The sequence below is a fragment of the Oncorhynchus kisutch genome, linkage group LG15 (genome assembly GCF_002021735.2).
Source record: "Oncorhynchus kisutch isolate 150728-3 linkage group LG15, Okis_V2, whole genome shotgun sequence".
Lineage (NCBI taxonomy): Eukaryota > Metazoa > Chordata > Actinopteri > Salmoniformes > Salmonidae > Oncorhynchus > Oncorhynchus kisutch.
This window is the reverse complement of record NC_034188.2, coordinates 21,695,370-21,715,927: the sequence shown is the minus strand read 5'-3', so window position 1 is coordinate 21,715,927 and position 20,558 is coordinate 21,695,370. Positions and strand designations below refer to the sequence as shown.

Below are 20,558 nucleotides of genomic sequence, written 5' to 3'. Positions count from 1 at the left end.
CGGGGTAGGAGTAGCCAGGTGGAAAGCATGGCCAGCCGTAGAAAAATGCTTATTGAAATTCTCAATTATGGTGGATTTATCAGTGGTGACAGTGTTTCCTATCTTCAGTGCAGTGGGCAGCTGGGAGGAGGTGTTCTTATTCTCCATGGACTTTACAGTGTCCCAGAACTTTTTTGAGTTAGTGTTGCAGGAAGCAAATTTCTGCTTGAAAAAGCTAGCCTTGGCTTTTCTAACTGCCTGTGTATAATGATTTCTAGCTTCCCTGAACAGCTGCATATCACGGGGGCTGTTCGATGCTAATGCAGAACGCCATAGGATGTTTTTGTGTTGGTTAAGGGCAGTCAGGTCTGGGGAGAACCAAGGGCTATATCTGTTCCTGGTTCTAAATTTCTTGAATGGGGCATGTTTATTTAAGATGGTTAGGAAGGCATTTTTAAAAAATATCCAGGCATCCTCTACTGACGGGATGAGATCAATATCCTTCCAGGATACCCCGGCCAGGTCGATTAGAAAGGCCTGCTCGCAGAAGTGTTTCAGGGAGCGTTTTACAGTGATGAGTGGAGGTCGTTTGACCGCTGACCCATTACGGATGCAGGCAATGAGGCAGTGATCGCTGAGATCTTGGTTGAAGACAGCAGAGGTGTATTTAGAGGGGAAGTTGGTTAGGATGATATCTATGAGGGTGCCCGTGTTTAAGGTTTTGGGGAGGTACCTGGTAGGTTCATTGATTATTTGTGTGAGATTGAGGGCATCAAGTTTAGATTGTAGGATGGCTGGGGTGTTAAGCATGTTCCAGTTTAGGTCGCCTAGCAGCACGAACTCTGAAGATAGATGGGGGGCAATCAGTTCACATATGGTGTCCAGAGCACAGCTGGGGGCAGAGGGTGGTCTATAGCAGGCGGCAACGGTGAGAGACTTGTTTTTAGAGAGGTGGATTTTTAAAAGTAGAAGTTCAAATTGTTTGGGTACAGACCTGGATAGTAGGACAGAACTCTGCAGGCTATCTTTGCAGTAGATTGCAACACCGCCCCCTTTGGCAGTTCTATCTTGTCTGAAAATGTTGTAGTTTGGAATTAAAACTTCAGAATTTTTGGTGGTCTTCCTAAGCCAGGATTCAGACACAGCTAGAACATCCGGGTTGGCAGAGTGTGCTAAAGCAGTGAATAGAACAAACTTAGGGAGGAGGCTTCTAATGTTAACATGCATGAAACCAAGGCTATTACGGTTACAGAAGTCGTCAAAAGAGAGCGCCTGGGGAATAGGAGTGGAGCTAGGCACTGCAGGGCCTGGATTCACCTCTACATCGCCAGAGGAACATAGGAGGAGTAGAATAAGGGTACGGCTAAAAGCTATGAGAATTGGTCGTCTAGAACGTCTGGAACATAGAGTAAAAGGAGGTTTCTGGGGGCGATAAAATAGCATCAAGGTATAATGTACAGACAAATGTATGGTAGGATGTGAATACAGTGGAGGTAAACCTAGGTATTGAGTGATGAAGAGAGAGATATTGTCTCTAGAAACATCGTTGAAACCAGGAGATGTCATTGCATGTGTGGGTGGTGGAACTAATAGGTTGGATAAGGTATAGTGAGCAGGACTAGAGGCTCTACAGTGAAATAAGCCAATAAACACTAACCAGAACAGAAATGGACAAGACATATTGACATTAAGGATAGGCATGCTTAGTCGAGTGATCAAAAGGGTCCGGTGAGTGGAGAGGTTGGTTGGTGATTTAGACAGCTAGCCAGGGCATCGGTAGCAAGCTAGCATAGGATGGAGGTCTGTTAGCCACCCCTTACGTTCCGTCAGTAGATTAGTGGGGTTCCGTGTGGTAGAGGGGATTAATCCAAATCACACAACAACAACAAAAATAAAAACAATAGATATAGTTATAGAGGCCCAAGAAGAAAAGATAATAATAATAATTTAAAAAATAATTTAAAAAAAATAATAATAAAAAAATTGTCCGATTGTCTATTCAGATAGCAGCCGGTAAGACAGCTAACGGTTAGCAGGCCGCAGATGGGCGTTCAGGTAACGTCGCGACGGAGGAGCCGGCCGAATAACTCCTTCGGGTAGATAACGTCGGCAGTCCAGTTGTGAAGGCCCGGTGGGGCTCCGCGAAGGCAGTAAAACGGGTCCGGATAGGTGACTGCAGCCCAGGTGTGATTGATGGAACTCAGGAGTGATTGACGGAGCTTGCTAGCTCCGGAATAATTGATGAAGGCCGATGGTCACACGGATAGCAGCTAGCTAGCTGTGAGATCCGGGTATGAATGTCCAGGGACATGGAGAGAAAAATTGGTCCGGTATGTTCCGTTCCGAGCCGCGCTGCGCCGTACAGAACTGGCGATAGATTTTCGAGCTAAAGGATAGCTGATGACCACAAACCGTGGTTAGCTGAATATTAACGATTTGCCAGTAAAGGAGCTAACTAGCTTCTGAACTAGCTTCTGGATTAGCTTCTGGCTAGTTTCAGGCTAGCTTCTTGGAGTTTCTGGCTAGCTTCTTGGAGGATTACAGATCTGAGGTAAATAATACTTTTTTATAAATATACATTGGTGAGGCGGGTTGCAGGAGAGTGTTTTGAAGATGAGTTGATGGAAAATAAAAATAAAATGTATGTGAAAAAGTTGTAAATATATATATATACAGGACACGACAAGACGAGGACAAAAGACGTCTGAACTGCTATGCCACCTTGGAGAACCCGCTTGGAGTTTGTCAAAAGCACCTAAAAAATTCTCAGACCATGAGAAGCTAGATTGATCTTGGTTTCATCAGACTAGACAAACTCTTTGGCCTGAATGGATAGAGGGAAAGATGAATGGAGCAAATTACACAAAGATCATTGATGAAAACCTGCTCCAGAACCTACTCTCCATAACTCAGACTGGGGCGAAGGTTCACATTCCAACAGGACAACGACCCTAAGCACACAGCTAAGACAACGCAGAAGTGGCTTCAGGACAAGTCCCTGAATGTACTTGAGTGGACCAGCCAGAGCACGGACTTGAACCTAATCGAACATCTCTGGAGAGACCTGAAAAAAGCTGTGCAGCTAAGCTCCCCATCCAACCTGACAGAGCTTGAGAGGATCTGCAGAGAATAATGGGAGGAACTCCCCAAATACAGGTGTGCCAAGCTTGTAGCGTCATAGCCAAGACGACTCGAGGCTGTAATCGCTGCCAAAGTTCCTTCAACAAAGTACTGAGTAAAATGTCTGAATACTTATGTAAATGTTCGTTCTAAAAACCAGTTTTCGCTTTGTCATTATGGGGTACTGTGTGTAGATTGATGAGCAAGGCTTTAACATAACCAAATCTGGACACTTTCCGAACACACTGTATTACTGTATTACCAGAGATTACTAAACACAGGCTAGCTAGACAGTCTTTTATCAATCCCCTGGTGATAACAGCAGAATAAACAATCCCCTGGTAATAACAGCAGAATAAACAATCCCCTGGTAATAACAGCAGAATAAACAATCCCTGGTAATAACAGCAGAATAAACAATCCCCTGGTAATAACAGCAGAATAAACAATCCCCTGGTAATAACAGCAGAATAAACAATCCCCTGGTAATAACAGCAGAATAAACAATCCCCTGGTAATAACAGCAGAATAAACAATCCCCTGGTAATAACAGCAGAATAAACAATCCACTGGTAATAACAGCAGAATAAACAATCCCCTGGTAATAACAGCAGAATAAACAATCCCCTGGTAATAACAGCAGAATAAACAATCCCCTGGTAATAACAGCAGAATAAACAATCCCCTGGTAATAACAGCAGAATAAACAATCCCTGGTAATAACAGCAGAATAAACAATCCCCTGGTAATAACAGCAGAATAAACAATCCCTGGTAATAAAGCAGAATAAACAATCCCCTGGTAATAACAGCAGAATAAACAATCCCCTGGTAATAACAGCAGAATAAACAATCCCCTGGTAATAACAAGCAGAATAAACAATCCCTGGTAATAACAGCAGAATAAACAATCCCCTGGTAATAACAGCAGAATAAACAATCCCCTGGTAATAACAGCAGAATAAACAATCCCCTGGTAATAACAGCAGAATAAACAATCCCCTGGTAATAACAGCAGAATAAACAATCCCCTGGTAATAACAGCAGAATAAACAATCCCCTGGTAATAACAGCAGAATAAACAATCCCCTGGTAATAACAGCAGAATAAACAATCCCCTGGTAATAACAGCAGAATAAACAATCCCCTGGTAATAACAGCAGAATAAACAATCCCCTGGTAATAACAGCAGATAAACAATCCCCTGGTAATAACAGCAGAATAAACAATCCCCTGGTAATAACAGCAGAATAAACAATCCCCTGGTAATAACAGCAGAATAAACAATCCCCTGGTAATAACAGCAGAATAAACAATCCCCTGGTAATAACAGCAGAATAAACAATCCCCTGGTAATAACAGCAGAATAAACAATCCCTGGTAATAACAGCAGAATAAACATCCCTGGTAATACAGCAAATAAACAATCCCTGGTAATAACAGCAGAATAAACAATCCCCTGGTAATAACAGCAGAATAAACAATCCCCTGGTAATAACAGCAGAATAAACAATCCCCTGGTAATAACAGCAGAATAAACAATCCCCTGGTAATAACAGCAGAATAACAATCCCCTGGTAATAACAGCAGAATAAACAATCCCCTGGTAATAACAGCAGAATAAACAATCCCCTGGTAATAACAGCAGAATAAACAATCCCCTGGTAATAACAGCAGAATAAACAATCCCCTGGTAATAACAGCAGAATAAACAATCCCCTGGTAATAACAGCAGAATAAACAATCCCCTGGTAATAACAGCAGAATAAACAATCCCCTGGTAATAACAGCAGAATAAACAATCCCCTGGTAATAACAGCAGAATAAACAATCCCCTGGTAATAACAGCAGAATAAACAATCCCCTGGTAATAACAGCAGAATAAACAATCCCCTGGTAATAACAGCAGAATAAACAATCCCCTGGTAATAACAGCAGAATAAACAATCCCCTGGTAATAACAGCAGAATAAACAATCCCCTGGTAATAACAGCAGAATAAACAATCCCCTGGTAATAACAGCAGAATAAACAATCCCCTGGTAATAACAGCAGAATAAACAATCCCCTGGTAATAACAGCAGAATAAACAATCCCCTGGTAATAACAGCAGAATAAACAATCCCCTGGTAATAACAGCAGAATAAACAATCCCCTGGTAATAACAGCAGAATAAACAATCCCCTGGTAATAACAGCAGAATAAACAATCCCCTGGTAATAACAGCAGAATAAACAATCCCCTGGTAATAACAGCAGAATAAACAATCCCCTGGTAATAACAGCAGAATAAACAATCCCCTGGTAATAACAGCAGAATAAACAATCCCCTGGTAATAACAGCAGAATAAACAATCCCCTGGTAATAACAGCAGAATAAACAATCCCCTGGTAATAACAGCAGAATAAACAATCCCCTGGTAATAACAGCAGAATAAACAATCCCCTGGTAATAACAGCAGAATAAACAATCCCCTGGTAATAACAGCAGAATAAACAATCCCCTGGTAATAACAGCAGAATAAACAATCCCCTGGTAATAACAGCAGAATAAACAATCCCCTGGTAATAACAGCAGAATAAACAATCCCCTGGTAATAACAGCAGAATAAACAATCCCCTGGTAATAACAGCAGAATAAACAATCCCCTGGTAATAACAGCAGAATAAACAATCCCCTGGTAATAACAGCAGAATAAACAATCCCCTGGTAATAACAGCAGAATAAACAATCCCTGGTAATAACAGCAGAATAAACAATCCCCTGGTAATAACAGCAGAATAAAACAGCAGAATAAACAATCCCCTGGTAATAACAGCAGAATAAACAATCCCCTGGTAATAACAGCAGAATAAACAATCCCCTGGTAATAACAGCAGAATAAACAATCCCCTGGTAATAACAGCAGAATAAACAATCCCCTGGTAATAACAGCAGAATAAACAATCCCCTGGTAATAACAGCAGAATAAACAATCCCCTGGTAATAACAGCAGAATAACAATCCCCTGGTAATAACAGCAGAATAAACAATCCCCTGGTAATAACAGCAGAATAAACAATCCCCTGGTAATAACAGCAGAATAAACAATCCCCTGGTAATAACAGCAGAATAAACAATCCCCTGGTAATAACAGCAGAATAAACAATCCCCTGGTAATAACAGCAGAATAAACAATCCCCTGGTAATAACAGCAGAATAAACAATCCCCTGGTAATAACAGCAGAATAAACAATCCCCTGGTAATAACAGCAGAATAAACAATCCCCTGGTAATAACAGCAGAATAAACAATCCCCTGGTAATAACAGCAGAATAAACAATCCCCTGGTAATAACAGCAGAATAAACAATCCCCTGGTAATAACAGCAGAATAAACAATCCCCTGGTAATAACAGCAGAATAAACAATCCCCTGGTAATAACAGCAGAATAAACAATCCCCTGGTAATAACAGCAGAATAAACAATCCCCTGGTAATAACAGCAGAATAAACAATCCCCTGGTATAACAGCAGAATAAACAATCCCCTGGTAATAACAGCAGAATAAACAATCCCCTGGTAATAACAGCAGAATAAACAATCCCCTGGTAATAACAGCAGAATAAACAATCCCCTGGTAATAACAGCAGAATAAACAATCCCCTGGTAATAACAGCAGAATAAACAATCCCCTGGTAATAACAGCAGAATAAACAATCCCCTGGTAATAACAGCAGAATAAACAATCCCCTGGTAATAACAGCAGAATAAACAATCCCTGGTAATAACAGCAGAATAAACAATCCCCTGGTAATAACAGCAGAATAAACAATCCCCTGGTAATAACAGCAGAATAAACAATCCCCTGGTAATAACAGCAGAATAAACAATCCCCTGGTAATAACAGCAGAATAAACAATCCCCTGGTAATAACAGCAGAATAAACAATACCCTGGTAATAACAGCAGAACAAACAATCCAAGAAAATTAAAATAAAGAGTTCTCAAAAGTCAGATTCTTCTGGGAATATGAAAATAATTTGAGATTAAAATAAAACAAGCTGTTTATGGTTGACTTTCCCGTCAGAAACGCTTAATCAATAATTGCCCATAAAAGAAACGGGCTAATTGTGAAAAAACTAAAAACATTCTATGATTCCAGAATAAAAATCTCTTGATTCTCTTGATCAAAACCTTAGAGAGATTCTCTTGATCAAAACCTTAGAGAGATTCTCTTGATCAAAACCTTAGAGAGATTCTCTTGATCAAAACTTTAGAGAGATTCTCTTGATCAAAACCTTTTCACTTGATCACCAAACCACCTATCCACCAAACCACTTTTCAAGAGACATTTTTTTCTCCTTTGATCATAATCAGAATAAAGTCTATCATTAAACCACTATCCAGTATCATTAAACCACAATCATTAAAACATAGTCATTAAACCACAATCATTAAACCACCAACATTAAAACACTTTCATTAAACCGCTATCCACTATCATTAAACCACTACCATTAAACCACTATCATTAAACCGCTACCCACTATCATTAAACCACTATCATTAAACCGCTATCCACTATCATTAAACCACTATCATTAAACCACAAAATAATTCCAAATATATCTAGAGAATAACATCAACATCAAAGAGTTTGCTGTCACAGATAGGACATGAGAAGTTAAATAGAGATTTCATCATAATCAGCGTGGTGGATGGGGAGCTCTAGCTCTCAGTGTGGCGTCTCTTTGTTACACTGGAGTTGTGTATCTAGAGGACAAAGGATGGTGTGTAGAGAATCTGTACCGCATCACCTGTAAATCTGTCAGCCCGTGGTTTTGAAACGCGTCACCTTCTGTGATGATGGCTAATTCCTGCACTCTACAGCCTCTGGACCCCAGCAGCTGAGTGTTTTTTTCAGACCCATCAGAGAGACATTAACGCAGAGCTGGCTGAGTCATCAAGGTGACTCTGTCTTTGGGCACATTAAAAGACTTGGACAGGGACCAAATAACAAGAGCCGTGAGTGAGTGAGTTTGTCTCACTCTCTCACTCACTCACTCACTCACACTATTTATAGCGAGCAGGCCAACAGTCTTAACATTGTATTGAGCAGCTGCATATTTACCAGGAGCAGAATTAGACCCGGGTCACTGGCAGTACAGCATCTACCTCACTAATATCATGTGGTGTGGCACAGACACAGAAGACAAATATCAAGAGCCCTGCGCTGAGCTGAGACTCTAGTCCTGACCTGCCTCTGCTCTGCTCTAGCAATAAGGGAGAAGAGAGGCTCATCTCTGGAGGTAGAACAAAGGCAGGGTGGAGATTACAGCAGCAGCAGCACAATTCAACAATTCCACAGAGTTGAACACCACTGTCACGTTCTGACCATAGTTCTTGTGTGTTTTCCTTGTTTTAGTGTTGGTCAGGACGTGAGCTGGGTGGGCATTCTATGTTGTGTGTCTGGTTTGTCTATTTCTATGTTTGGCCTGATATGGTTCTCAATCAGAGGCAGGTGTTAGTCATTGTCTCTGATTGAGAACCATATTTAGGTAGCCTGTTTTGTGTTGGAATTTGTGGGTGGTTGTTTCCTGTCTTTGTGTTTTATGCACCAGTTAGGACTGTTTCGGTTTTCACGTTTATTGTTTTGTATCCTGTTCATGTTTGAGTTACCTTACTAAATGAATATGAACTCTAACCACGCTGCGTTTTGGTCCTCCTCTCCTTCCCAGGAAGAAAGCCGTTACAACCACCCCCCTGGATACAAATGGTAGAGTTGACCACTCCCCTCCTAGATAAAAATGGTAGAGTTGACCACCTCCCTCCTGGTTACAAATGGTGTAGTTGAACACCTCCCTCCTGGTTACAAATGGTGTAGTTGAACATTCCCCTCCTGGCTACAAATGGTGTAGTTGAACATTACCCTCCTGCCTACAAATGGTGTAGTTGAACACCGCCCCTCCTGGCTACAAATGGAAATGACACAATTAAAGTATTGGTTAAGTTAATGATGATTATTATACTCAACATTGTTTGACGTAACTAATTAACTAAAGCACCTTAAAGTGGAAACTGTAGTAAAACTCAGACAGTGCCGACATAAAAAGATTGTAGGACGAATGAGGATTTTATAAATGTTTTGTGCCAGTAGTGCTAGATAATAGTTAAACTGAGCTCTGTGATGAACACCCAGCTACCCCCCTCCTTCCCTACTCAGTAGGCATTCCCAGCCACCCCCTGCTTCACTACTCAGTAGGCATTCCCAGCCACCCCCTGCTTCCCTACACAGTAGGCATTCCCAGCCACCCCTCCTCCCCTACTCAGTAGGCATTCCCAGCCACCCCTCCTCCCCTACACAGTAGGCATTCCCAGCCACCCCTCCTTCCCTACTCAGTAGACATTTCCAGCCACCCCTCCTCCCCTACTCAGTAGGCATTCCTAGCCACCCCTCCTCCCCTACTCAGTAGGCATTCCCAGCACTACTCCTTCCCTACTCAGTAGGCATTCCCAGCCACCCCTCCTCCCCTACTCAGTAGGCATTCCCAGCCACCCCTCCTCCCCTACACAGTAGGCATTCCCAGCCACCCCTCCTCCCCTACTCAGTAGGCATTCCCAGCCACCCCTCCTCCCCTACTCAGTAGGCATTCCCAGCCACCCCTCCTCCCCTACTCAGTAGGCATTCCCAGCCACCCCTCCTCCCTTACTCAGTAGGCATTCCCAGCCACCCCTCCTTCCCTACTCAGTAGGCATTCCCAGCCACCCCTCCTCCCCTACTCAGTAGGCATTCCCAGCTACCCCTCCTCCCCTACTCAGTAGGCATTCCCAGCCACCCCTCCTCCCCTACTCAGTAGGCATTCCCAGCCACTCCTCCTCCCCTACTCAGTAGACATTCCTAGCCACCCCTCCTTCCCTACTCAGTAGGCATTCCCAGCCACCCCTCCTCCCCTACTCAGTAGGCATTCCCAGCCACCACTCCTCCCCTACTCAGTAGACATTCCCAGCCACCCCTCCTCCCCTGTAGACTCTTTTGAAATGGAACCCCTGTTTCCATAAGTTCCTGGCGAGCAGGACTGGCCTTTGAATGACACTACACCAAAAGCACCAATTTGTAGTGATTCATTGGCTGCTCCTCTTTATAATTTTTCCCTGCTGTACATTACATGAAACATTGGCATGCTAAAAAAGCAAACAAGCTTTAGTGCAATCACAAAGAAACAAAGACCTGAAACGAGGGCAACTTGTCAAATTAACCAGTGAGATGTTTGAGGAGGCTGATTCTTTGATGAGGAGGAGTCATTGACATGATTCAGAATTACGGTCTTTGTTGTTGATGTTTTCATCTTGTTTCACACACAGCACATCAATAATAATTGTATCGGTATGCAGATAGGATCTTGGAGGCAAGCCAAGCAAAAGAGGTTGTGGGTTTATATCCTTCATGGACTTAATCTCAATCCCTACATTTTATTTTGTGTGTTGGGTCGGCATAATCTGGTGAATTAAGAGCAGTGTTGGTCATACATTTATGATATATAAACACTGATAAACAGCCTTGTTGTATCCTGTCTCTCTCGCAGGACAGACTAAGACAAAGGAAGCTGCCTTCGGAGAGGAGTCACTGATGAAACATTGAAAGGAAACCTGGTGACACAAGAGGGGCTGAGCTTCACAGGGCCAGCTCTGTCAAATTCAATCACCCAACTGAACGGCAGCACTGATAATCACGCTTAAGGATGCTTATGGGTCCCCTTTATAATTCAAGCCAACATGCTGAGGAGCAAATATGCGATTCCTCAGGAGCAATATCCTCCAAGACTATAAGCCTATTTTAGCTTGCCCCCAGCCCTCTAGCTAGCTAGCTCTCAGCCCTCTAGCTAGCTAGCCCTCAGCCCTCTAGCTAGCTAGCCCTCAGCCCTCTAGCTAGCTAGCCCTCAGGCCTCTAGCTAGGTAGCCCTCAGCCCTCTAGCGAGCTAGCCCTCAGCCCTCTAGCGAGCTTGCCCTCAGCCCTCTAGCGAGCTTGCCCTCAGCCCTCTAGCGAGCTAGCCCTCAGCCCTCTAGCGAGCTTGCCCTCAGCCCTCTAGCGAGCTTGCCCTCAGCCCTCTAGCGAACTTGCCCTCAGCCCTCTAGCTATCCAGCCCTCAGCCCTCTAGCTATCTAGCCCTCAGCCCTCTAGCTATCTAGCCCTCAGCCCTCTAGCTATCTAGCCCTCTAGCTATCTAGCCCTCTAGCTATCTAGCCCTCAGCCCTCTAGCTATCCAGCCCACTAGCTATCTAGCCCTCAGCCCTCTAGCTAGCTAGCCCTCAGCCCTCTAGCTAGCTAGCCCTCAGCCCTCTAGCGAGCTTGCCCTCAGCCCTCTAGCGAGCTTGCCCTCAGCCCTCTAGCGAGCTTGCCCTCAGCCTTCTAGCTTGCCCTCAGCAGTCAACATACACAGTATCAATATGGTAGTTTCTATAGTTAGGGAAAAGTTCAGTGAATAGTGCCACTTACTGTCCTCGGATGGGGCCACAGTGTCTCCTGACCCCTCCTGTCTCAGCCTCCAGTATTTATGCTGCAGTAGTTTATGTGTCGGGGGGCTAGGGTCAGTTTGTTATATCTGGAGTACTTCTCCTGTCCTATTCGGTGTCCTGTGTGAATCTAAGTGTGCGTTCTCTAATTCTCTCCTTCTCTCTTTCTTTCTCTCTCTTGGAGGACCTGAGCCCTAGGACCATGCCCCAGGACTACCTGACATGATGACTCCTTGCTGTCCCCAGTCCACCTGACCGTGCTGCTGCTCCAGTTTCAACTGTTCTGCCTTATTATTATTCGACCATGCTGGTCATTTATGAACATTTGAACATCTTCGCCATGTTCTGTTATAATCTCCACCCGGCACAGCCAGAAGAGGACTGGCCACCCCACATAGCCTGGTTCCTCTCTAGGTTTCTTCCTAGGTTTTGGCCTAGGGAGTTTTTCCTAGCCACCGTGCTTCTACACCTGCATTGCTTGCTGTTTGGGGTTTTAGGCTGGGTTTCTGTACAGCACTTTGAGATATCAGCTGATGTACGAAGGGCTATATAAATACATTTGATTTGATTTGACTTACTAGGATGTCAATAAAAATGAATGTATTTATGGATGTTTGAGATGTTGTCTTGCTTTTTAATCTTATGTGTTATTGTTTTTACCACAGAGGAACACTTTGGAAACAAGTTTTAATTAATACTTTTAAGTGCCTTCCTCTGGGTGCACATTGTACATTTTGTTGTATATGTCTGTTACCCAAATACATTTAATTAAATTCAGTAGTAAATAACAGGGAAGGGAGGAGAAGAGAGAAGAGGAGAAAAAAGAAAAGGGAAAAGAAGAAAAATAAGGAGAGAAGAGGAGAGAAAATAAGAGATGAGGAGAGAAGGGGAGAGGAGAGAAGGGGAGAAGAGAGAAGGGGAGAGGAGAGAAGAGAAGAGAAAGAGAGAAGAGAAGAAGTGAAGAGGAGAGGCGAGGAGAGGACAGGAGAGGAGAGAAAAGATAAACACAGGTCCATCTGATGCACTTCACCACATCTCATCTCTCTCAAGATGAAACGGGAATATTAATTCTCTTCTACATGCTTTCAGTCTTGGTGCTCTGTCCTGCTGTGATACTTACTAGCAATAATATCTATTGTCCGGATTTCATTGTCCGGATGTGGAAAAACTGAGCAGAAAGAAAGTGATACAAATGGGACCTTTATTTCACCTCTATCCAAAGAATTTGATATTCCCTCCTTAGTACGCATGTACTTTACATTATTTACAGACATTAATGGGCATTTAAGGTTATTTATTTATTGAATCTCGTCCTGCTGCGTTGAGGGTGAGTAGGCCTCTGCTGAGTTTGTGGATTAGACAGACTTCAAGAATGCGGTGCATGATTTGCTCCACCCCACAGACACTTGCTTTAAGTTTATGACAGTAGCAAACAAACTGATTTGAAGCCTCTATAAAGCATATAATATCCTTGTCTGCCTACAGCATGAGTCTTAACCCTAAAACCCTAAAAGCACCAACAGGGGGTCAACAACATCATCATTTTAAAATCCTTTTTTGATCCTTTTAGGTCTTTGTCAAGCAGCGCAAGCAGCTCCCCACAAAAACATCAACATTTACCATGATTTCTGTGTTAAAATGGAGGAATGAAAAATAATCTCTCTGTTGTATATTAGTGGTGCTAAACAAACATTGACTGCACTTTGTGATAAAAGCACCACATTTGACACAGAGGTAGATGTACCCTGAAAAGATAATAGATATGGAGCCCCAGATTTGGCCCCTGGGGGTTGTAGCATCCAATATAACAAAAAAATAACTAAAACATTTAAATGCATTACTGAGTATACAAAACATTAGGAATGGCTCTTTCCATGACAGACTGACCAGCTGAATCCAGGCGAAAGCTATGATCCCTTATTGATGTCACCTGTTAAAATCACTTCAATCAGTGTAGGTCATCTATGAACATCTTGAAGAACTATCTAGCCTCAATGGCCATGCATCTCTTATAATCTCCACTGGCACACCCAGAAGAGGACTGGCCACTCCTCAGAGCCTTTTACTAGCCCCCGTGCTTCTGCATCTGCATTGCTTGCTGTTTGGGGTTTTAGGCTGGGTTTCTGTAGAAGCACTTTGTGACAACTGCTGATATAAAAACGGCTTTATAAATACATTTGATTGGAGGAGACAAGTTAACGAAGGATTTTTAAGCCTTGAGACATGGATTGTGTATTTGGGCCATTCAGAGGGTGAATGGGCAAGACAAAAGATGTAAGTGCCTTTGAATGGGGTATGGTAGTAGGTGCCAGGTGCACCGGTTTGTGTCATGAACTGCAACACTACTGGGTTTTTCACGCTCAACAGTTTTCCGTGTGTATCAGGAACGGTCCACCACCCAAAGGAAACATTGGAGTCAACATGGGCCAGCATCCCTGTGGAATGCTTTCGACACCTTGTAGAGTCCATGCCCCAACGAATTTAGGCTTTTTTGAGAAGGGGGTGAAAGGGGGGGTGCAACACAATATTAGGAAGGTGTTTTTAATGTTTTGTAAACTCAGTGTACTTAGCTTCCAGTCTTTATACCAAGTTGAGTCTCATCTTTCAGATGCAATAGGAACTGAGTTGATATCCCATGGCAATACAATCCCATGGCAATACAAAGTTAGAACTAAAAGTCTGATCTCACCGGTATCCATATCACCTATTTCACCAAATCTGTGGCCATTTTATGTCATATTAGCTCAATGGCAGATTTCTCAACCTCTGAGTATAAAAGAAGAACAACACTTTGAATAAATAACAGAGAAATGTTAATGACAAGTTGAATGGATGAAATTGTGTGGAAATGTTCAAATATATACATATTTGGGGGAATTAAAACTATTTACTTGTGTTATAAAAGGTCATTGAAATAAAAAGTCTTACAGCTTGACAGACAGTGTCTCTGCAATCAATACCAATTTGGGGTAAAACATTTTTTACCCCAGTTGGCACTTTTATGTTGCCGCTGTTGAGTTAATGATGGTGAATACTAAAAGTGGACGGGCCTGATTATATGCAGCATCAGAAAGACAGCGAGCCAGTCCTCTCTCTCCTCTCCACTTAATCTCTTCACATGTAAGGCCTTCCTTATGGAAGCTCTCACTGTGTGTTAAATGTCTGGACCACGGAATGACAAGATCCCCACTGCTCTTAACAGCTCCAGCCACACACTCACAGACTTACACTGAGATGATGAGGAGGAGAGAAACTACAACGATGAGGAGGGAGATACAGCCATCTACCTCTCTGGTGACAGGGACAAGCCCCCCCCCCCCCCCCCCCCCTCAATCTATCTACCTCTCTGCTGACAGGAACAAGCCCCCCCTCAATCCATCTACCTCTCTGCTGACAGGAACAAGCCCCCCCCTCGATCCATCTACGTCTCTGGTGACAGGGGCAAGCCCCCTTCAAACCATCAAGCTCTCTAGTGACAGGGACAAGCCCCCCCCCCCCCCCCCCCCCCCCAATCCATCTACCTCTCTGGTGACAGGAATAAGCCCCCCTCAATCCATCTACCTCTCTGGTGACAGGAATAAGCCCCCCTCAATCCATCTACCTCTCTGGTGACAGGAATAAGCCTCCCCTCAATCCATCTACCTCTCTGCTGACAGGAACAAGCCCCCCTCAATCCATCTACCTTTCTGGTGACAGGGACAAGCTCCCCCTCAAACCATCTACCTCTCTGCTGACAAGAACAAGCCTCCCCCTCAAACCATCTACCTCTCTGCTGACAGGAACAAGCCCCCCCCCCCCTCCCTCAATCCATCTACCTCTCTGCTGACAGGAACAAGCCCCCCCTCAATTCATCTACCTCTCTGCTGCCAGGAACAAGCCCCCCTCAATCCATCTACCTCTCTGCTGACAGGAACAAGCCCCCCCTCAATCCATCTGCCTCTCTGCTGACAGGAACAAACCCCCCCCTCAATCCATCTACCTCTCTGCAGACAGGAACAAGCCCCCCCTCAATCCATCTGCCTCTCTGCTGACAGGAACAAGCACCCCCTCAATCCATCTACCTCTCTGCTGACAGGAACAAGCCCCCCCTCAATCCATCTGCCTCTCTGCTGACAGGAACAAGCCCCCCCCTCAATCCATCTACCTCTCTGCTGACAGGAACAAGCCCCCCCCTCAATCCATCTACCTCTCTGCTGACAGGAACAAGCCCCCCCCTCAATCCATCTACCTCTCTGCTGACAGGAACAAGCCCCCCCCTCAATCCATCTAACTCTCTGGTGACAGGGACAAGCCCCCCCTCAATATATCTACCTCTCTGCTGACAGGAACAAGCCCCCCCCTCAATACATCTACCTCTCTGCTGACAGGAACAAGCCCCCCCCCCCCTCAATACATCTACCTCTCTGCTGACAGGAACAAGCCCCCCCCCCCCCCCCCTCAATCCATCTACATTTCTGGTGACAGGAACAAGCCCCCCCTCAATCCATCTGCCTCTCTGCTGACAGGAAAAAGCCCCCCTCAATCCATCTACCTCTCTGCTGACAGGAACAAGCCCCCCCTCAATCCATCTGCCTCTCTGCTGACAGGCACAAGCCCCCCCTCAATCCATCTGCCTCTCTGCTGACAGGGACAAGCCCCCCCTCAATCCATCGGCCTCTCTGCTGACAGGAACAAGCCCCCCACCCCATCCATCTACCTCTCTACCTCAGTATCCCCAATATTGCATCAATCATGAAAAATACATTTTCAAAATGGTAAAACACCCTACTAAGCTAGTGCCAAAAGTAAGCGATCATAAACCACACAGAGGACATTTATCTGATGAAAATAAATATTTGTTTACCCCTTAACTGAAATGTACTATTTTAGCAGTGCAGTGTCAATGCTGTTTCATCTACCCTGAGACAAAGCAGAGCAGTGCCAAGCAACCAGGGTCCCCTCTCCTCTCTCTCTCATTCCCATTTCAGATGAGCAGGGTCCAGAGACCGGCCACTCTCTCTCCTCACACACTGTCTCTGTGTTTGGTCTCACAAAGAGCTCCAGTCTCACCCCACAGCCCTCCGCTCTCTCCGCTCACTCCCTCACTGAGAGAGAACGTAATCGAGCACTTCACAAACACCCCCTACAGCACAAGGTGAATCATTTTTTGCAGGCCATTTAGCACTAACAACCAGCCCCTCTCATATCTGTTGCCACGGTAAATTGAGCAGAGAGAAAAAATAAGAACCAAGCCTTGGACCTCTTCACACCAGTCTGGTGGAGCCATGTTAGCTTCTCTCTGTTAGACACATCCCCACCCACCACAGTCAACAGTAGGCATGTCTCTCACACAAATGTGACACCCATATCTATGCCACGCAATCATGAGATAAAGAGGCCAGTGATCTGTGCAGGGCACATGTTGGACACATGGATCACTCCTCCACCCCTCAGAAAGGTCACGGTAGCCACAGTGGTCAGACATGGTGGTCAGACATGGTGGGTTTTTCCGCTCGCTGTCTCCCTCAAGTCCCCTCTCGACTGGGGTCAGTGGCTCCATTCAAGATTCTGACCTTCCAATTGTTGTCTGTCAGAGAGCACTGGATCCATCTCCCTGCTCCCCATTCAATGCTAATTACATTTCTACGCGCTGCATGTCATCCTGTACAAATACCCAGGGTAAGCATGCATAGTTGGAGCCTATTGATTCTCCAATAAAATCAACTTGATCAAAATAATAAAATAGCCTTTTAGTTTCCTTGGCCATTTCAGGCCAGCACAGCGGCGGCCGATAGCTTGATGCCAAGTGGTTGGAAAAGCAGTGCATCATTTAGCAAAGCGGCACCTTTGGTCAAATTGCCTCTGTTTTTATGTTCCTCTGTAAGCCTATAAGCATGTAGATACCGAGGAAATATAGATACTTGACAGCAGCTTGTTGTTGCCTTTTAACCAGACAAGCTTCAAGGCATAGATTGCAGTCCTTTATTTAGGAACAGAAAAGGTATTGAAATGTTGGAAATAGAGCTATGTGGATTGGTTTGCTAAATGGCCTTCCTCGGGGATACAGCAGACACAGAAAAGACATTGAAACATTTGAAAATAAACTATGTGACTTTCATCTAGGAAGCAAGCAATACTTTACTTTGGCTCATAACATGGAGGTCAGTGAGAACTCAAAGTAGCATACTCTGAATACTATAGCTGATCAAATAATGAATCCATTCATAAACTGGTCATAGGTTACACTGCCACCCAAACTAGTCAGTCCTTCATTTTACAACAACAATGTAGGGCTGGAGGGCAGACAGACATAGGAGAGACAGACATAGAAGAGGCAGGCAGAGGAGAGACAGACAGAGGAGAGACAGACAGAGGAGCAAAGAACAGAGGAGAGACAGACAGAGAAGAGACAGACAGAGGAGAGACACACAGAGGAGAGACACACAGAGGAGAGACACACAGAGGAGAGACACACAGAGGAGAGACACACAGAGGAGAGACACACAGAGGAGATAGAGACAGAGGAGACAGACAGACAGACAGAGGAGAGACAGACAGACAGAGGAGAGACAGACAGAAGAGATAGACAGAGAAGAAACAGACAGAGAAGAGACAGACAGAGGAGAGACAGACAGAGGACAGACAGAGGAGAGACAGACAGAGGAGAGACAGACAGAGGAGAGACAGACAGAGGAGAGACAGACAGAGGAGAGACAGAAAGAGAAGAGACACACAGAGGAGAGACAGACAGAGGAGAGACAGACAGAGGAGAGACAGACAGACAGAGGAGAGACAGACAGACAGAGGAGAGACAGACAGAAGAGATAGACAGAGGAGAGACAGACAGAGGAGGAGCTGTGTTAGATAGACGTGTGTGTTGCTGTAATGTATAGAAAGTGTGCGTGTGTGTGTGTGCGTACACAAGTGTGTGCACGTGTGTGTGTATGTGTGTGTGTAGGGTAGTGAGGTCGCCTGTGTTACCCTCCTGGCAGCCAGAGATGCAGCGGTGTGAGACCGCGGGCTGCCATGGCCGTGCCCACGCCTGCCAGTCCCCTGTTATCTGCAGCCACAGAGAGCCACCGCTATCTGCCCTCGCGCCACCACCTACGCTACCGCCACGCTCCTGTCTGCTCAGCTGCAGACCCAACCACTGCCACTGCTCCAGCCCTGGCATTCCTGCAGCAGGCAGATAGCATTCAGGATGCGACCTGGATCAACGCCACAGAGGGGACTAGAAGAAACTCACTCCCAAAAGCCTGGATGAGAGGGATCTGTGACACACACCGGCCAATCACATCACTTTCCTAAGCTTCTAATCACAGCTTCCACCCAATAACACACATACAACCAATAGCGCAGATATGAAGGGACATCATGGAATAAGGAGAATAATATTATATGATCATTCTGATACGATTAATATGGATATGATAAAAAATGTCATCCAAAAATATCATGAAATCATTTGTTTTCCTAAATGTATGATAAAAAAAAAATCTTGCTTGTAACCAATTAAGATGCTGGTGGTTCGCTACAGCTCAGCCAGCCAATGAACACCTAATGACGTGAGACAAATCTAATGTTTCTGCTAGCACGCCCTGGGATCTGTAACAATATGGAATTGATGTGTTCAACTACACCCACCGTCATCCTAGTGAAGTTAATTCAATATAAGAAAACACACTTGACCAGGGTGCCTAGAGAGTCATAATCCAGAAACGATGCCATTATTGCCAAAGCCGCTCTGCTGACAGCCCCAGTTAACTGGTTGTCTGTCTATTTGTTAGGAGAGGCAGAGAGGCACAGAGGCAGAAGCCATTCCTTGGTTCTAATTGATTTGCCCGTTGCTGGATTCTTAGTAAGGATCAGCAGAAGCCGGCTGTGTCTAATATGACCCTAATGAAACTGAACAATGTTAAATGGGAGCACAAACCTGCTCTCAGCCAATCAATGAGCACGAGAGGCTGGGGTATTGTCCCGACACACTCGCTGCTTCCTGTGTGCCACGGACATTTCCTCTCAAGATTTATCCTGGTGCCAGACCAGGAATTCCTTCCCGCTCTGCTTTTCATTGACCCAGTCAAGGCTTTTTCTCTGTGTCACTATTTTAGGGCTCTCCAACCTTGTTCCTGGAGAGCAAACCTCATGTAGATTTTCGCTCCAACCCCAGTTCTAACTAACCTGATTCGGCTTATCAACCAGCTAATACGATTTATTGTATAGCCCATTTCCTTTTTTCTGTAGGCCTCAAAGAGAGAGAAAGAGAGAGAGAGAGAAAGAGAGAGGGAGAAAGAGAGAGAGAGAGAAAGAGAGAGGGAGAAAGAGAGAGAGAGAGAAAGAAACAGAAAGAATTCTGGAGCCAGTGTGTGAGGACGGTAATTATAAGATACATTGTTATGAACACCACCAGTCTTATGTATCTAACTGCTTTAAATAAAAATGAATTAATGAAGCTTTAAATGGACAGCAAGAGTGGATCAGTGACAGAGAGAAAGCGGTAAGAAAATGAGAGGGAGAGAGCACGCAATGGGAGAAGAAAATGGAGGGAAATTATAAGTAGAGATAGATAGAGGAGGAGAGGAGGTGGCATATTACCGTTTAATACTGCAGAATAATGAGAATTTCAATATTCTCTCTAGTGTCTCGGACTGTGCTAATGGCTTCATTAACACTTATACACTCTGGTGGGCAACAGAGGACAATGTCACATCCATCTTGGTCACATCACAATAAAACTCGTGAACACAACTCTGCTGTGTGTCCGGCTTAGGAGGAAGGCAGAAATTTGAGCAGAGATCAATAGCAGAATATCAACGAGGGTGTGGCCACAAACACACACCACACACTTTCTCTTGTCTTGTCGACTAGCAGGCCACTTGACCAAAACAGTGTCAAATTGATTTGCAACAGGTATGTTGTTGACACTAAGGGTCAATGCCATAGGATCTGTGAAAAAAGACACTGGGAAAACAGGAACATGCGAAAAATCAC

The 20,558-nt window shown here is 44.6% G+C and overlaps 1 protein-coding gene across 1 annotated transcript in view; it reads right to left on the bottom strand.

Moving 5' to 3' along the window:
* Positions 1-20,558, bottom strand: part of aff2 (AF4/FMR2 family, member 2) — a 351,632-nt gene that overhangs the window by 316,634 nt on the left and 14,440 nt on the right. The gene's annotated exons all lie outside the window — the stretch shown is intronic.